Consider the following 16668-nt stretch of genomic DNA (forward strand, 5'->3'; position numbering starts at 1 on the left):
GCTAGCCTAAATAGCATTTTAACATTGATTGGCTTGCAGTCATGCAGTGACCAGATATGCCTGATTAACACTCCACGCAAGTCAATAAAATCAACAAAGCTGACCTTTGTGCATTCACGCACAGCATAAAACATTTGGTGGACAAAATGAGACAAAGAAGGAGTGGCATAAAACACGTCTTTCTGTGGCAGCATCGGAGAAAGTTTTACATGTAAACAAAGTAGTAGGACAAAACGGTGCTTGCCAAATACTCTCATCAATGAAGCATGTTTAACATCAACAGTGGGATTTCTAACAATTATGAAGGTTTGTGTAATGTTTGTTCTCCTACGGAAAATATTAAAACCAAAATTGCAAGATGGCGGCGCATGGCTATGCTATGCTGCGGCTATGCTAACGCTCTTGGGAGTGTAGAGCGATTTGGCAAAAAACACCGGTCATTTCTGTCAATTTCATGGCTGGCTCAAAGCGTGAACACTCTGTGATCACATACGACCGACAGACAATTCTGGATGTGGATGAATCGGGTCGTTATAGACTGAAAGATGCATGTACGGTGGACCTGCTCGCTAGCATGGGAATACTTTGCGGGCTACATCGAGCGGCCGTTGTAGCAGCGGAGTCAAGTGCTAGCGGTGACCGCCAATGGAGACGACGTAAGCGGTGCGAGCGGAAGCAGAAGCGGGGATGCCGAGCGGGGCTAACAACAAAGAGAAAAGCTAACCAAAGAAGCGTGGAGTCTCCGGGTAAGAAGTCATTGGTCTCGCCGAGACCTGGCTCAAACCAGACGATTTGTTTGCGCTAAATGAGGCATCTCCTCCTAACTATACCAACACACATGTTGCCCGACCTCTTAAAAGGGGAGGGGGTGTCTCACTAATATACAATGAAAACTATAATCTTACATACTATAATCTAAATAATAAATATAACTCGTTTGAGGTGCTCACTTTGAGGTTTGTCACACCGCTGCCTCTCCACCTGGCTGTTATCTACCGCCCCCCTGGGCCCTATTCGGACTTCATCAGTGAATTCTCAGAGTTTGTTGCTGATCTAGTGACGCACGCCGACAATATAATCAAAATGGGGGACTTTAATATCCATATGAATACCCCATCGGACCCTCCATGCGTGGCGCTCCAGACTATAATTGATAGCTGTGGTCTTACACAAATAATAAATGAACCCACGCATCGCAACGGTAATACGATAGATCTGGTGCTTGTCAGGGGTGTCACCACCTCTAAAGTTACGATACTCCCGTACACTAAAGTAAAGTCCGATCATTACCTTATAAAATTTGAAGTTCTGACTCATTGTCAACAAACTAATAATAATAATAATAACTACTATAGCAGCCGCAACATTAATGCTACCACAACGACGACTCTTACTGACCTACTGCCTTCGGTAATGGCACCATTCCCAAATTATGTGGGCTCTATTGATAACCTCACTAACAACTTTAATGACGCCCTGCGCGACACCATTGAAGTGTAGCACCGCTAAAGCTAAAAAGGGCCCCTAAAAGGCGTACCCCATGGTTTACAGAAGAAACTAAAGCCCAGAAATGATCATGTAGAAAGCTGGAACGCAAATGGCGTGCGACTAAACTTGAGGTTTTCCATCAAGCATGGTGTGATAGTTTAATAACTTATAAACGCATGCTTACCTCAGCTAAGGCTAAATATTACTCACATCTCATCCACCTCAACAAAAATTATCCTAAATTTCTGTTTAGTACAGTAGCATCGCTAACCCAACAAGGGACTCCTCCCAGTAGCTCCACCCACTCAGCAGATGACTTTATGAATTTATTTAATAAGAAAATTGAAGTCATTAGAAAAGAGATTAAAGACAATGCATCTCAGCTACAACTGGGTTCTATTAACACAGATACGACTGTATATACGACGGATACCGCCCTCCAAAATAGTTTCTCTCTCTTTGATGAAATAACATTGGAGGAATTGTCAAAATGTGTAAATGGGACAAAACAAACAACATGTTTACTTGACCCAATTCCTGGGAAACTTATCAAGGAGCTTTTTGTATTATTAGGTCCATCAGTGTTAAATATTATAAACTTATCAATTTCCTCTGGCACTGTTCCCCTAGCATTCAAAAAAGCGGTTATTCATCCTCTACTCAAAAGACCTAACCTCGATCCTGATCTCCTGGTAAACTACCGGCCGGTGTCCCACCTTCCGTTTATCTCGGAAATCCTCGAAAAAATTGTAGCACAGCAGCTAAATGAACACTTAGCGTCTAACAATCTCTGTGAACCTTTTCAATCCGGTTTCATGGCAAATCACTCTACGGAGACAGCCCTCGCAAAAATGACTAATGATCTATTGCTAACGATGGATTCTGATGCTTCATCTATGTTGCTGCTTCTTGATCTTAGCGCCGCTTTCGATACTGTTGATCATAATATTTTATTAGAGCGTATCAAAACGCGTATTGGGATGACAGACTTAGCCTTGTCTTGGTTTAACTCTTATCTTACTGACAGGATGCAGTGTGTCTCCCATAACAATGTGACCTCGGACTATGTTAAGGTAACTTGGGGAGTTCCCCAGGGTTCGGTTCTTGGCCCTGCACTCTTTAGTATTTACATGCTGCCGCTAGGTGACATCATACGCAAATACGGTGTTAGCTTTCACTGTTATGCTGATGACACCCAACTCTACATGCCCCTAAAGCTGACCAACACGCCGGATTGTAGTCAGCTGGAGGCGTGTCTTAATGAAATTAAACAATGGATGTCCGCTAACTTTTTGCAACTCAACGCTAAGAAAACGGAAATGCTGATTATCGGTCCTGCTCAACACCGACATCTATTTAATAATACCACCTTAACATTTGACAACCAAACAATTACACAAGGCGACTCGGTAAAGAATCTGGGTATTATCTTCGACCCAACTCTCTCGTTTGAGTCACACATTAAGAGTGTTACTAAAACGGCCTTCTTTCATCTCCGTAATATCGCTAAAATTCGTTCCATTTTGTCCACAAGCGATGCTGAGATCATTATCCATGCGTTCGTTACATCTCGTCTCGATTACTGTAACGTTTTGTTTTCGGGCATCCCTATGTCTAGCATTAAAAGATTACAGATGGTACAAAATGCGGCTGCTAGACTTTTGACAAAAACAAGAAAGTTTGATCATATTACGCCTATACTGGCTCACTTGCACTGGCTTCCTGTGCACCTAAGATACGACTTTAAAGGCCTACTGAAATGATTTTTTTTTATTTAAACGGGGATAGCAGATCTATTCTATGTGTCATACTTGATCATTTCGCGATATTGCCATATTTTTGCTGAAAGGATTTAGTATAGAACAACGACGATAAAGATTGCAACTTTTGGTATCTGATAAAAAAAAGGCTTGCACCTACCGGAAGTAGCGTGACGTAGTCAGTTGAACATATACGCAAAGTTCCCTATTGTTTACAATGATGGCCGCATGAAGTGAGAGAGATTCGGACGGAGAAAGCGACAATTTCCCCATTAATTTGAGCGAGGATGAAAGATTTGTGGATGAGTAAAGTGCAAGTGAAGGACTAGTGGGGAGTTGAAGCTATTCAGATAGGGAAGATGCTGTGAGAGCCGGGGGTGACCTGATATTCAGCTGGGAATGACTACAACAGTAAATAAACACAAGACATATATATACTCTATTAGCCACAACACAACCAGGCTTATATTTAATATGCCACAAATTAATCCTGCATAAAAACACCTGCGTGTTTGTTATGCTAGCTCCTAGCTCCTCTGCTAGCTCCTAGCTCCATAGAACACGCCAATACAATTCAAACACCTGATCAACACACACAATCACTCAGCCCAAAAGACCGTTTACCTAACCCAAGGTTCATAAAGCTTATATATTTTTAAAAAGTTACGTACGTGACGCGCACGTACGGTACGGTACGTGTTATGCTAGCTCCTAGCTCCTCTGCTAGCTCCTAGCTCCATAGAACACGCCAATACAATTCAAACACATGATCAACACACACAATCACTCAGCCCAAAAGACCGTTCACCTAACCCAAGGTTCATAAAGCTTATATATTTTTAAAAAGTTACGTACATACGCAAAAAAAAGCCAAAGCTGCATACTCACAGTAGCACGTCTGCGTCTTTGTCATCCAAATCAAAGTAATCCTGGTAAGAGTCTGTGTTGTCCCAGTTCTCTACAGGCGTCTGTGTATCGAAGTCAAAAGTCCTCCTGGTTAGAGTCTCTGTTATCCGAGTTCTTCCATCTTGACTGCATCTTTCGGGAATGTAAACAAAGAAGCGCCGGCTGTGTACTGTTGTGGCTGACTACGTTCGAAAAATACGTCCATTTCGCACCGACAACTTTCTTCTTTGCTTGCTCAGCTTCCTTCTTCATAATGCAATGAACATGATTGAAACAGATTCACGAACACAGATGTCCAGAATACTGTGGAATTATGAAATGAAAACAGAGCTTTTTCGTATTGGCTTCAATGTGGAAGGCATACCCGTGTTCGCCGGTTTACGTCACGCGCATACGTCATCCTCAGAGGCGTTTCGAACCGGAAGTTTAGCGGCAAATTTAAAATGTCACTTTATAAGTTAACCCGGCCGTATTGGCATGTGTTATAATGTTAAGATTTCATCATTGATATATAAACTATCAGACTGCGTGGTCGGTAGTAGTGGGTTTCAGTAGGCCTTTAAGGTTTTACTACTTACGTATAAAATACTACACGGTCAAGCTCCTGCCTATCTTGCCGATTGTATTGTACCATATGTCCCGGCAAGAAATCTGCGTTCAAAGAACTCCGGCTTATTAGTGACTCCCAGAGCCCAAAAAAAGTCTGCGGGCTATAGAGCGTTTTCTATTCGGGCTCCAATACTATGGAATGCCCTCCTGGTAAAAGTTAGAGATGCTACCTCAGTAGAAGCATTTAAGTCTCATCTTAAAACTCATTTGTATACTCTAGTCTTTAAATAGACTCCCTTTTTAGACCAGTTGATCTGCCGTTTCTTTTCTTTTCTTTTATACTCTGCTCCCAACCCGGGGTGGACCGCAAGCCTGTCCATCAGATGGGGACATCTCTACGCTGCTGACCCGTCTCCACTCGGGATGGTTCCTGCTGGCCCACTATGGACTGGACTTTCGCTGATGTGTTGGACTTTCACAATATTATGTCAGACCCACTCGACATCCATTGCTTTCGGTCTCCCCTAGGGGGGGGTTACCCACATATGCGGTCCTCTCCAAGGTTTCTCATAGTCATTCACATTGACGTCCCACTGGGGTGAGTTTTCCTTGCCCGTATGTGGGCTCTGTACCGAGGATGTCGTTGTGGCTTGTACAGCCCTTTGAGACACTTGTGATTTAGGGTTTATATAAATAAACATTGATTGATTGATTGATTGAAAATTATTTTTTTTCTTCATCTTTTTTTATTTTCACACATCTCTGAAAGAGGTCCAATCTTTGCAAGCTGGGTAACGTTTGCTGTGGTCTGGAACAACATGGCACACAATCAGAAAATGCAGCCAATATTACATTCAGATAATGTGTGCAAAACTAAATTACATACAAAGAGGATACAAGGATATTAAATGAGCTCAAATATACCTACAAACGAGGCATAATGATGCAATATGTACACACAATAGCATGTTAGCATGGATTTTTATAGAACCTCAACAAAGCTCACATTTGTGCATTCACGCACAGCATAAAACGTTTGTTGGACAAAATGAGACAAAGGAAGATTGGCATAAAACACGTCTTTCTGTGGCAGCGTCAGAGAAAGTCATACATGTAAACAAACTACGGTGAGTTCATTTTCACACATCTCTGGAAGAGGTCCAGGGAGCCACTAGGGCGGCGCTAAAGAGCCGCTTGCGGCTCTAGAGGCGTGTTTGGGCTCCTTAAGTTGAAACACTGACCTGCATTCAAAGTCCTGTTCGCAAAGTCAACGTTGGAAGTCATGTTTCCCTCAATGATGTTGATCCTAATCATTTTGCTGATGAATCCCTGGGTTTGCATGAGGGTTCGCAGGAGTCATGTTTTCCCCCCCGACTTGACGACAGCCGTGAGGAATGCACTCTGACGTTGCCACGCTTGTCACTCAGATAGTCAGCAAGGTGTGTTGCTCGCGCTAAGAGCCGCGACTGATTAAATAGTCACGCTTTGCCATTTCGTGTCTACGGCAACACGCGGACACACGTGTGCGTGCACGTGCGTGCATCAGGTGGCTGGGTGCGGCGATGGCGGCGGAGGGAAGCCACAGCATCTGTGACAGATGAAGTCGAAAGGGCGGAAAGGAGGGAGCGCGTTTGCCTGGGGAGCTGCAGCCCGGGTGGGTGTGACCGGAGGGAGCGCGTAGGAAGTTGTGACGGGTAATGCAAATTCACACAGGTGCTTGTGCACTGTGCCACACACACACACACACACACACACACAAGTTTTGACATTTTTAAAGTGAACACAGTGAGTATCCACTATAGATTGAGCAGCTCTCCATCAAGTTTTGCTGCCCGAGTTATTTTGCTGTTTGTGACAACTCAATGGTTCTGTTTTGAAAGTGGTCAACTTATATGCACTGCAGGTATAGAACTCGAGTGGCATGACAATTTGCTAAAATGACCTACAATGTGGCAGAACATGGGTTAGTGCATGTGCCTCACAATACAAATGTCCTGGGTTTGATCCCCGGTCTTTCTGTGTGGAGTTTGCATGTTCTCCCCGTGACTGCGTGGGTTCCCTCCGGGTACTCCGGCGTCCTCCCACCTCCAAAGACATGCACCTGGGGATAGGTTGATTGGCAACACTAAATTGGCCCTAGTGTGTGAATGTGAGTAAGAATGTTGTCTATCTGTGTTGGCCCTGTGATGAGGTGGTGACTTGTCCAGGGTGTACCCCGCCTACTGCCCGAATGCAGCTGAGAGGCTCTAGCACCCCCCCGCGACCCCTAAAGGGACAAGCGCTAAAAAATGGATAGATGGTTGGACTTAAAATGCATCTTCTGTTAAGTATTCCAGACATATTTCATGCATTTCATGCACTTACTGTATGTTATCCACAGAATGGTGGATGGTTGGACTTAAAATGCATCTTCTGTTAAGTATTCCAGACATATTTCATGCATTTCATGCACTTACTGTATGTTATCCACAGAATCCATATGTAAATGAACTTACATTTTAGATTTTTTTTTTTAGCTGTAATTGGATAATACACTTAAAACCTGATATACTAAGATCCAAATACCACACGCTATATAGCGTGCACTAAGTGGGTGTGTTGCATGTGTTCTTGGAGACACTAATGGCACAGTTGCAGTGGAATGACCCTGAAGCAGGGGAACATCACCAAAATGATTCCCGGGCGCGGCACCGCTGCTGCCCACTGCTCCCCTCACCTCCCAGGGGGTGAACAAGGGCATGGGTCAAATGCAGAGGACAAATTTCACCACACCGAGTGTGTGTGACAATCATTGGTACTTTAACTTTACTTTAACTTTAACAAACTACCTCTAAATAAACTGAAACTGCTCCGAACAGCTGTTTTAACTTGACTTACTAGACTTATAGGGGAACTGCACTTTTTTTTGGAACTCATTCACAATCCTTATGTAAGACAATAAGTCTTTTTTTAACCCTTGTATTATGTTGGAAAAAAATGACATTGATTATGTTGCGGGTCATTTTGACCCGTATTGTATAAATGCACTCAAAACAGTCAAGAAAACAGGTTAAACCAATAACAACTTTATTTTAGGTTATATAAACATTTAGAAAAGTGACATACAATACATTTTTAATTCCAACACTATATTTAAGAAATACTTTAACTTCAACTTTAACTTCATCCCAGCGTACTTCAACATTTTCAATGTTCTCCAAATTTTCTTCAACATTTTCAATGCTCTCCACATGATGGACAGAATGTTACTGTGTGCTTTCTGCAGATGTAATTCTTGCATTTCACACAAGAGGTACTTGTTTTACTGTCCTCTCGAGGTAAGCAGACACGTCCACAATGTTGTAGAAAATCACCAAAGGCCAACGGGCTGCCTTGCGCTGGCAGCTGTATGTTGCTGTGACTTTGTCCAGGTTGTCAACTCCTCCTTTGGTGGAGTTATAATCCAGGATCATTTGTGGCTTCATGTGTTCTCTTGTGCTCAGAGATGCATCTGTGTGCATTGTACTCATTACAAGAACATTCTTGTTTCTCTTTGGGCAGTATGAAACAACTGTTGCTTTCTCAGTGAAAGCAAATATTGAGGAATGCAGAGGTCTGCCCTGCATCTTCAGAATTTCGGTGGGAAGTTCTGGCTTATTTTTTCTGACTGTTCCCAACATGGTCAGCTTTCTCTTCTGAAGTTCATCTACAAGGCGGTAGGATGTAAAGACATTGTCACATGTGATGTTATGACCTTGCAGCCCTTCACTCATTTCCAGCACCACACACATCTGATTCTTCTCAGATGTTCCTCCAGGTTGCTTTCCAGTGTATACTTGCATATTCTATGCATAGCTGGATTTTGCATCACAGGCTGCCCATATTTTGATGCCATACTTGGCGGGCTTGTTGGGTATGTACTGTCGAAAAGGACAGCACCCCCTGAATGGAACAAGGCGCTCATCTACAGTAACATGGGGACCAGGATTGTACAACAAAGGTACATTTTCAACCCATTTATCCCACACATCTCTGATCGCAGCTTGTTTGTCTCTTTCACGTCGACCAGCTCTGGTGTCGCGGTTGTCAAAGTGGATCACACGAGATATCATGTGGAATGTCTCCAGAGACATTGTTGCACGAAAGATTGGCCTTCCATTCTCTTTATTCCATAGACTTGCAGTGGCTTCTCCCTTTGACCTGTACACTCCAGCTAATAACAGAACTCCAATGTAAGCATGCAAGTCAGTCTGATCCAGTGGCTTCCATTTCTCTTGAAACATGCGTCTCCCCTCCAAATTGGTCATTTCCAGTATAATCCTCTCTATTGGTGGGGATATGAAGAGCTGAAATGCTGATTGAATCTCATCAACTCATGTGACAGCAAATCTTGTAGGACCGGGAGTCATTTTGATCACATTGGAAGATGATAGTCTGCCTCGGCTTGGGTGTGGTGATGTTGACCATTTTATATTACCGTCCTTAGATGCCCATGTCCCCTCTGTGGATGATGATTGCTGCATTCCTTGATTTTCATCTGTTGGAGGAACAACGGCAGACTCGTCCTCTGAATCCTCCTCATTGTAGGAAAATCTGGATCAGCAATAACATTGTCCTCTGTCTCTGAAAAATCCTCTGTTTCTGAAATCTCTTCCTCTACATCACTATCCCAGTTAAAAATCAGTGATAAAGCCTCCTCAGATGTCATCATTCTGGAGCTAATTTTTGGTGAGTTTGTCAAAGAGATGACATGAGAACAGTGACAAGGACAAGTGTGAGAAAGTTCCCTCTCTTCACACACCTGGCTCTGGGTCTCAGAGGCAATCAAACTACAAACAATTGTACATCAAAGTAAAAAGTACATCATAGAGACATGTTTATTTTGGATCTGAACAGCTGTTTACCCACATCAAAGCGTCTGGGTCAAAATGACCCGCAACATCATCTTTGTATACAACTCTAGAAAGACATTCCACTACACATCAAAGTGTCCAGATTTTACACACCAGTTCATGACCCTAGATGAGGAAAAGTCACCAAATTTCAGCAAGAAAAAGAAATGATAACCAGTACTTTGATCAACACAAAAACTGAAATGGGTCAAATTGACCCTTAACATAATACAAGGGTTAATGCATTCTAAATATTAAAGAAATACGATAAAAAGTCTGCTTACAATGGAGCCTATGGAAGCCGCTCTGTTCTGCCTATGAAGCCCTTAAAAAACATCTAAACACCTTATTAAGGTTTAATATATAAATATATGTAATGGGCACAGTAATAATAACATTTAAAGGCCTACTGAAACCCACTACTACCGACCATGCAGTCTGATAGTTTATACATCAATGATGAAATCTTAACATTGCAACACATGCCAATACGGCCGGGTTAGCTTACTAAAGTGCAATTTTAAATTTTGCGCCGAAATATCCTGCTGAAAACGTTTCGGTATGATGACGCCTGCGCGTGATGTCACGGATTGTAGAGGACATTTTGGGACAGCATGGTGGCCAGCTATTAAGTCGTCTGTTTTCATCACAAAATTCCACAGTATTCTGGACATCTGTGTTGGTGAATCTTTTGCAATTTGTTCAATGAACAATGGAGACAGCAAAGAAGAAAGCTGTAGGTGGGAGGCGGTGTATTGTGGCAGGTGTTGTGCCGGATAACGCACCCCCGCCGTAGCTGCAGCAACACAAACACAGCCGATGTTTCATTGTTTACATTCCCGAAAGATGACAGTCAAGCTTTACCATTGGCCTTTGGAGAACTGGGACAACAGAGACTCTTACCAGGAGGACTTTGAGTTGGATACGCAGACGCGGTACCGTGAGTACGCAGCTGCGGCTTCCAAACATTTGATCGCTTGCCCGTACGTGCGTGCCGCTATGTGCATGTCGCGTACGTAACTTTGGGGACTTTGGGGAAATATATCAATCAATCAATCAATCAATGTTTATTTATATAGCCCTAAATCACAAGTGTCTCAAAGGGCTGTACAAGCCACAACGACGTCCTCGGTACAGAGCCCACATACGGGCAAGGAAAACTCACCCCATTGGGACGTCAATGTGAATGACTATGAGAAACCTTGGAGAGGACCGCATATGTGGGTAACCCCCCCCCCCCTCTAGGGGAGACCGAAAGCAATGGATGTCGAGTGGGTCTGACATAATATTGTGAAAGTCCAACACATCAGCGAAAGTCCAGTCCATGGTAGGGCCAGCAGGAACTATCCCGAGTGGAGACGGGTCAGTAGCGTAGAGATGTCCCCATCTGATGGACAGGCTAGCGGTCCACCCCGGGTTGGGAGCAGAGTAGAAAAGAAAAGAAAAGAAACGGCAGATCAACTGGTCTAAAAAGGGAGTCTTTTTAAAGGCTAGAGTATACAAATGAGTTTTAAGATGAGACTTAAAGGCCTACTGAAACCCACTACTACCGACCACGCAGTCTGATAGTTTATATATCAATGATGAAATCTTAACATTATAACACATGCCAATACGGCCGGGTTAACTTATAAAGTGACATTTTAAATTTGCCGCTAAACTTCCGGTTCGAAACGCCTCTGAGGATGACGTATGCGTGTGACGTAGCCCGGCGAACACGGGTATGCCTTCCACATTGAAGCCGATACGAAAAAGCTCTGTTTTCATTTCATAATTCCACAGTATTCTGGACATCTGTGTTCGTGAATCTGTTTCAATCATGTTCATTGCATTATGGAGAAGGAAGCCGAGCAAGCAAAGAAGAAAGTTGTCGGTGCGAAATGGACGTATTTTTCGAACGTAGTCAGCCACAACAGTACACAGCCGGCGCTTCTTTGTTTACATTCCCGAAAGATGCCGTCAAGATGGAAGAACTCGGATAACAGAGACTCTAACCAGGAGGACTTTTGATTTGGATACACAGACGCCTGTAGAGAACTGGGACAACACAGACTCTTACCAGGATTACTTTGATTTGGATGACAAAGACGCAGACGTGCTACTGTGAGTATGCAGCTTTGGCTTTTTTTTGCGTATGTACGTAACTTTTTTAAAATATATAAGCTTTATGAACCTTGGGTTAGGTGAACGGTCTTTTGGGCTGAGTGATTGTGTGTGTTGATCATGTGTTTGAATTGTATTGGCGTGTTCTATGGAGATAGGAGCTAGCAGAGGAGCTAGGAGCTAGCATAACACGTACCGTACCGTACGTGCGCGTCACGTACGTAACTTTTTAAAAATATATAAGCTTTATGAACCTTGGGTTAGGTGAACGGTCTTTTGGGCTGAGTGATTGTGTGTGTTGATCAGGTGTTTGAATTGTATTGGCGTGTTCTATGGAGCTAGGAGCTAGCAGAGGAGCTAGGAGCTAGCATAACAAACACGCAGGTGTTATTATGCAGGATTAATTTGTGGCATATTAAATATAAGCCTGGTTGTGTTGTGGCTAATAGAGTATATATATGTCTTGTGTTTATTTACTGTTGTAGTCATTCCCAGCTGAATATCAGGTACCGTGAGTATGCAGCCTTGGCTGCTAAACATTCGATAACTTGACCGTATGTGCGCGTCACGTACGTAACTTTTTAAAAATATATAAGCTTTATGAACCTTGGGTTAGGTAAACGGTCTTTTGGGCTGAGTGATTGTGTGTGTTGATCAGGTGTTTGAATTGTATTGGCGTGTTCTATGGAGCTAGGAGCTAGCAGAGGAGCTAGGAGCTAGCATAACAAACACGCAGGTGTTTTTATGCAGGATTAATTTGTGGCATATTAAATATAAGCCTGGTTGTGTTGTGGCTAATAGAGTATATATATGTCTTGTGTTTATTTACTGTTGTAGTCATTCCCAGCTGAATATCAGGTCACCCCCGGCTCTCACAGCATCTTCCCTATCTGAATAGCTTCAACTCCCCACTAGTCCTTCACTTGCACTTTACTCATCCACAAATCTTTCATCCTCGCTCAAATTAATGGGGAAATTGTCGCTTTCTCGGTCCGAATATCTCTCACTTCATGCGGTCATCATTGTAAACAATAGGGAACTTTGCGTATATGTTCAACTGACTACGTCACGCTACTTCCGGTAGGGGCAAGCCTTTTTTTTATCAGATACCAAAAGTTGCAATCTTTATCGTCGTTGTTCTATACTAAATCCTTTCAGCAAAAATATGGCAATATCGCGAAATGATCAAGTATGACACATAGAATAGATCTGCTATCCCCGTTTAAATAAAAAAAATTCATTTCAGTAGGCCTTTAAATGCTTCTACTGAGGTAGCATCTCTAACTTTTACCGGGAGGGCATTCCATAGTATTGGAGCCCGAATAGAAAACGCTCTGGGAATCACTAATAAGCCGGAGTTCTTTGAACGCAGATTTCTTGCCGGGACATATGGTACAATACAATCGTCAAGATAGGCAGGAGCTTGACCGTGTAGTATTTTATACGTAAGTAGTAAAACCTTAATGTCGCATCTTAGGTGCACAGGAAGCCAGTGCAAGTGAGCCAGTATAGGCGTAATATGATCAAACTTTCTTGTTTTTGTCAAAAGTTTAGCAGCCGCATTTTGTACCATCTGTAATCTTTTAATGCTAGACATAGGGAGGCCCGAAAATAAAACGTTACAGTAATCGAGACGAGATGTAACGAACGCATGGATAATGATCTCAGCATCGCTTGTGGACAAAATGGAACGAATTTTAGCGATATTACGGAGATGAAAGAAGGCCGTTTTAGTAACACTCTTAATGTGTGACTCAAACGAGAGAGTTGGGTCGAAGATAATACCCAGATTCTTTACCGAGTCGCCTTGTGTAATTGTTTGGTTGTCAAATGTTAAGGTGGTATTATTAAATAGATGTCGGTGTTGAGCAGGACCGATAATCAGCATTTCCGTTTTCTTAGCGTTGAGTTGCAAAAAGTTAGCGGACATCCATTGTTTAATTTCATTAAGACACGCCTCCAGCTGACTACAATCCGGCGTGTTGGTCAACTTTAGGGGCATGTAGAGTTGGGTGTCATCCGCATAACAGTGAAAGCTAACACCGGATTTGCGTATGATGTCACCTAGCGGCAGCATGTAAATACTAAAGAGTGCAGGGCCAAGAACCGAACCCTGGGGAACTCCGCACGTTACCTTAACATAGTCCGAGGTCACATTGTTATGGGAGACACACTGCATCCTGTCAGTAAGATAAGAGTTAAACCAAGACAAGGCTAAGTCTGTCATCCCAATACACGTTTTGATACGCTCTAATAAAATATTATGATCAACAGTATCGAAAGTGGCGCTAAGATCAAGAAGCAGCAACATAGATGAAGCATCAGACTCCATCGTTAGCAATAGATCATTAGTCATTTTTGCGAGGGCTGTCTCCGTAGAGTGATTTGCCCTGAAACCGGACTGAAAAGGTTCACAGAGATTGTTAGACGCTAAGTGTTCATTTAGCTGTAGTGCTACAATTTTTTCGAGGATTTTCGAGATAAACGGAAGGTGGGACACCGGCCGGTAGTTTACCAGGAGATCAGGATCGAGGTTAGGTCTTTTGAGTAGAGGATGAATAACCGCTTTTTTGAATGCTAGGGGAATAGTGCCAGAGGAAAGTGATAAGTTTATAATATTTAACACTGATGGACCTAATAATACAAAAAGCTCCTTGATAAGTTTCCCAGGAATTGGGTCAAGTAAACATGTTGTTTGTTTTGTCCCATTTACACATTTTGACAATTCCTCCAATGTTATTTCATCAAAGAGAGAGAAACTATTTTGGAGGGCAGTGTCCGTCGTATATACAGTCGTATTTGTGTTAATAGAACCCAGTTGTAGCTGAGATGCATTGTCTTTAATCTCTTTTCTAATGACTTCAATTTTTTATTAAAGACATTCATAAAGTCATCTGCTGAGTGGGTGGAGCTACTGGGAGGAGTCCCTTGTTGGGTTAGCGATGCTACTGTACTAAACAGAAATTTAGGATCATTTTTGTTGAGGTGGATGAGATTTGAGTAATATTTAGCTTTAGCTGAGGTAAGCATGCGTTTATATGTTATTAAACTATCACACCATGCTTGATGGAAAACCTCAAGTTTAGTCGCACGCCATTTGCGTTCCAGCTTTCTACATGATAATTTCTGGGCTTTAGTTTCTTCTGTAAACCATGGGGTACGCCTTTTAGGGGCCCTTTTTAGCTTTAGCGGTGCTACACTATCAATGGTGTCGCGCAGGGCGTCATTAAAGTTGTTAGTGAGGTTATCAATAGAGCCCAGATAATTTGGGAATGGTGCCATTACCGAAGGCAGTAGGTCAGTAAGAGTCGTCGTGGCAGCATTAATGTTGCGGCTGCTATAGTAGTTATTATTATTATTATTAGTTTGTTGACAATGAGTCAGAACTTCAAATTTTGTAAGGTAATGATCGGACATTACTTTAGTGTACGGGAGTATCGTAACTTTAGAGGTGGTGACACCCCTGACAAGCACCAGATCTATCGTATTACCGTTGCGATGCGTGGGTTCATTTATTATTTGTGTAAGACCACAGCTATCAATTATAGTCTGGAGCGCCACGCATGGAGGGTCCGATGGGGTATTCATATGGATATTAAAGTCCCCCATTTTGATTATATTGTCGGCGTGCGTCACTAGATCAGCAACAAACTCTGAGAATTCACTGATGAAGTCCGAATAGGGCCCAGGGGGGCGGTAGATAACAGCCAGGTGGAGAGGCAGCGGTGTGACAAACCTCAAAGTGAGCACCTCAAACGAGTTATATTTATTATTTAGGTTAGGTGTAAGATTATAGTTTTCATTGTATATTAGTGCGACACCCCCTCCCCTTTTAAGAGGTCGGGCAACATGTGTATTGGTATAGTTAGGAGGAGATGCCTCATTTAGCGCAAAAAAATCGTCTGGTTTGAGCCAGGTCTCGGCGAGACCAACGACGTCAAGTTTGTTGTCTCTAATGACTTCATTAACTAATAACGTTTTGGAAGATAATGATCTTATGTTTAAAAAGCCCATATTATAGGTAGTGGGCTGTTTTGAGGATTGTTTGTTGAAATTAATCCGAAGTAGCAATATTAATAATGTTGCGTTTATTATGCGTATTGCACTTTGAATAGTTTCGACCATATCTAGGAATTGATACGACGGGGATATTCAGATTGTTTGCTTGATGTTGCGATAAACTGAACGCATCATAGTTAGCTACCTCAGTACAATGTATGTCTGCCTCTGACACAGTCCCCACAGAAAAAACATTATGTGAGTTGTGTTTTATTCTAAGAGAATTGCTATGTGTGCAGGGATTATCCAGCCTGACGCCGGCTAGTTCTAGTTTAAATGGCTTCTTACCCGGAGACTCCACGCTTCTTTGGTTAGCTTTTCTCTTTGTTGTTAGCCCCGCTCGGCATCCCCACTTCTGCTTCCGCTCGCACCGCTTACGTCGTCTCCATTGGCGGTCACCGCTAGCACTTGACTCCGCTGCTACAAAGGCCGCTCGATGTAGCTCGCGAAGTATTCCCATGCTAGCGAGGAGGTCCACCGTACATGCATCTTTCAGTCTATAACGACCCGATCCATCCACATCCAGAATTGTCTGTCGGTCGTATGTGATCACAGAGTGTTCACGCTTTGAGCCAGCCATGAAATTGACAGAAATGACGGGTGTTTTTTGCCAAATCGCTCTACACTCCCAAGAGCATTAGCGAGCCGCAGCATAGCCATAGCCATGCGCCGCCATTTTATATGTGCTGTATGAACTTTGGGGAGGTGAACAGTAATTTGGGCTGTGAGATTCAGTGTGTTTGAGTTGTACTGGCGGGTTATATGGACGGGAGGGGGGAGGTGTTTGTTATGCGGGATTAATTTGTGGCATATTAAATATAAGCCTGGTTGTGTTGTGGCTAATAGAGTATATATATGTCTTGTGTTTATTTACTGTTTTAGTCATTCCCAGCTGAATATCAGGTCCCACCCGCCTCTCACAGCATCTTCCC

The sequence above is a fragment of the Entelurus aequoreus genome, linkage group LG12 (assembly GCF_033978785.1).
Source record: "Entelurus aequoreus isolate RoL-2023_Sb linkage group LG12, RoL_Eaeq_v1.1, whole genome shotgun sequence".
NCBI classification, from domain to species: Eukaryota; Metazoa; Chordata; class Actinopteri; order Syngnathiformes; family Syngnathidae; genus Entelurus; species Entelurus aequoreus.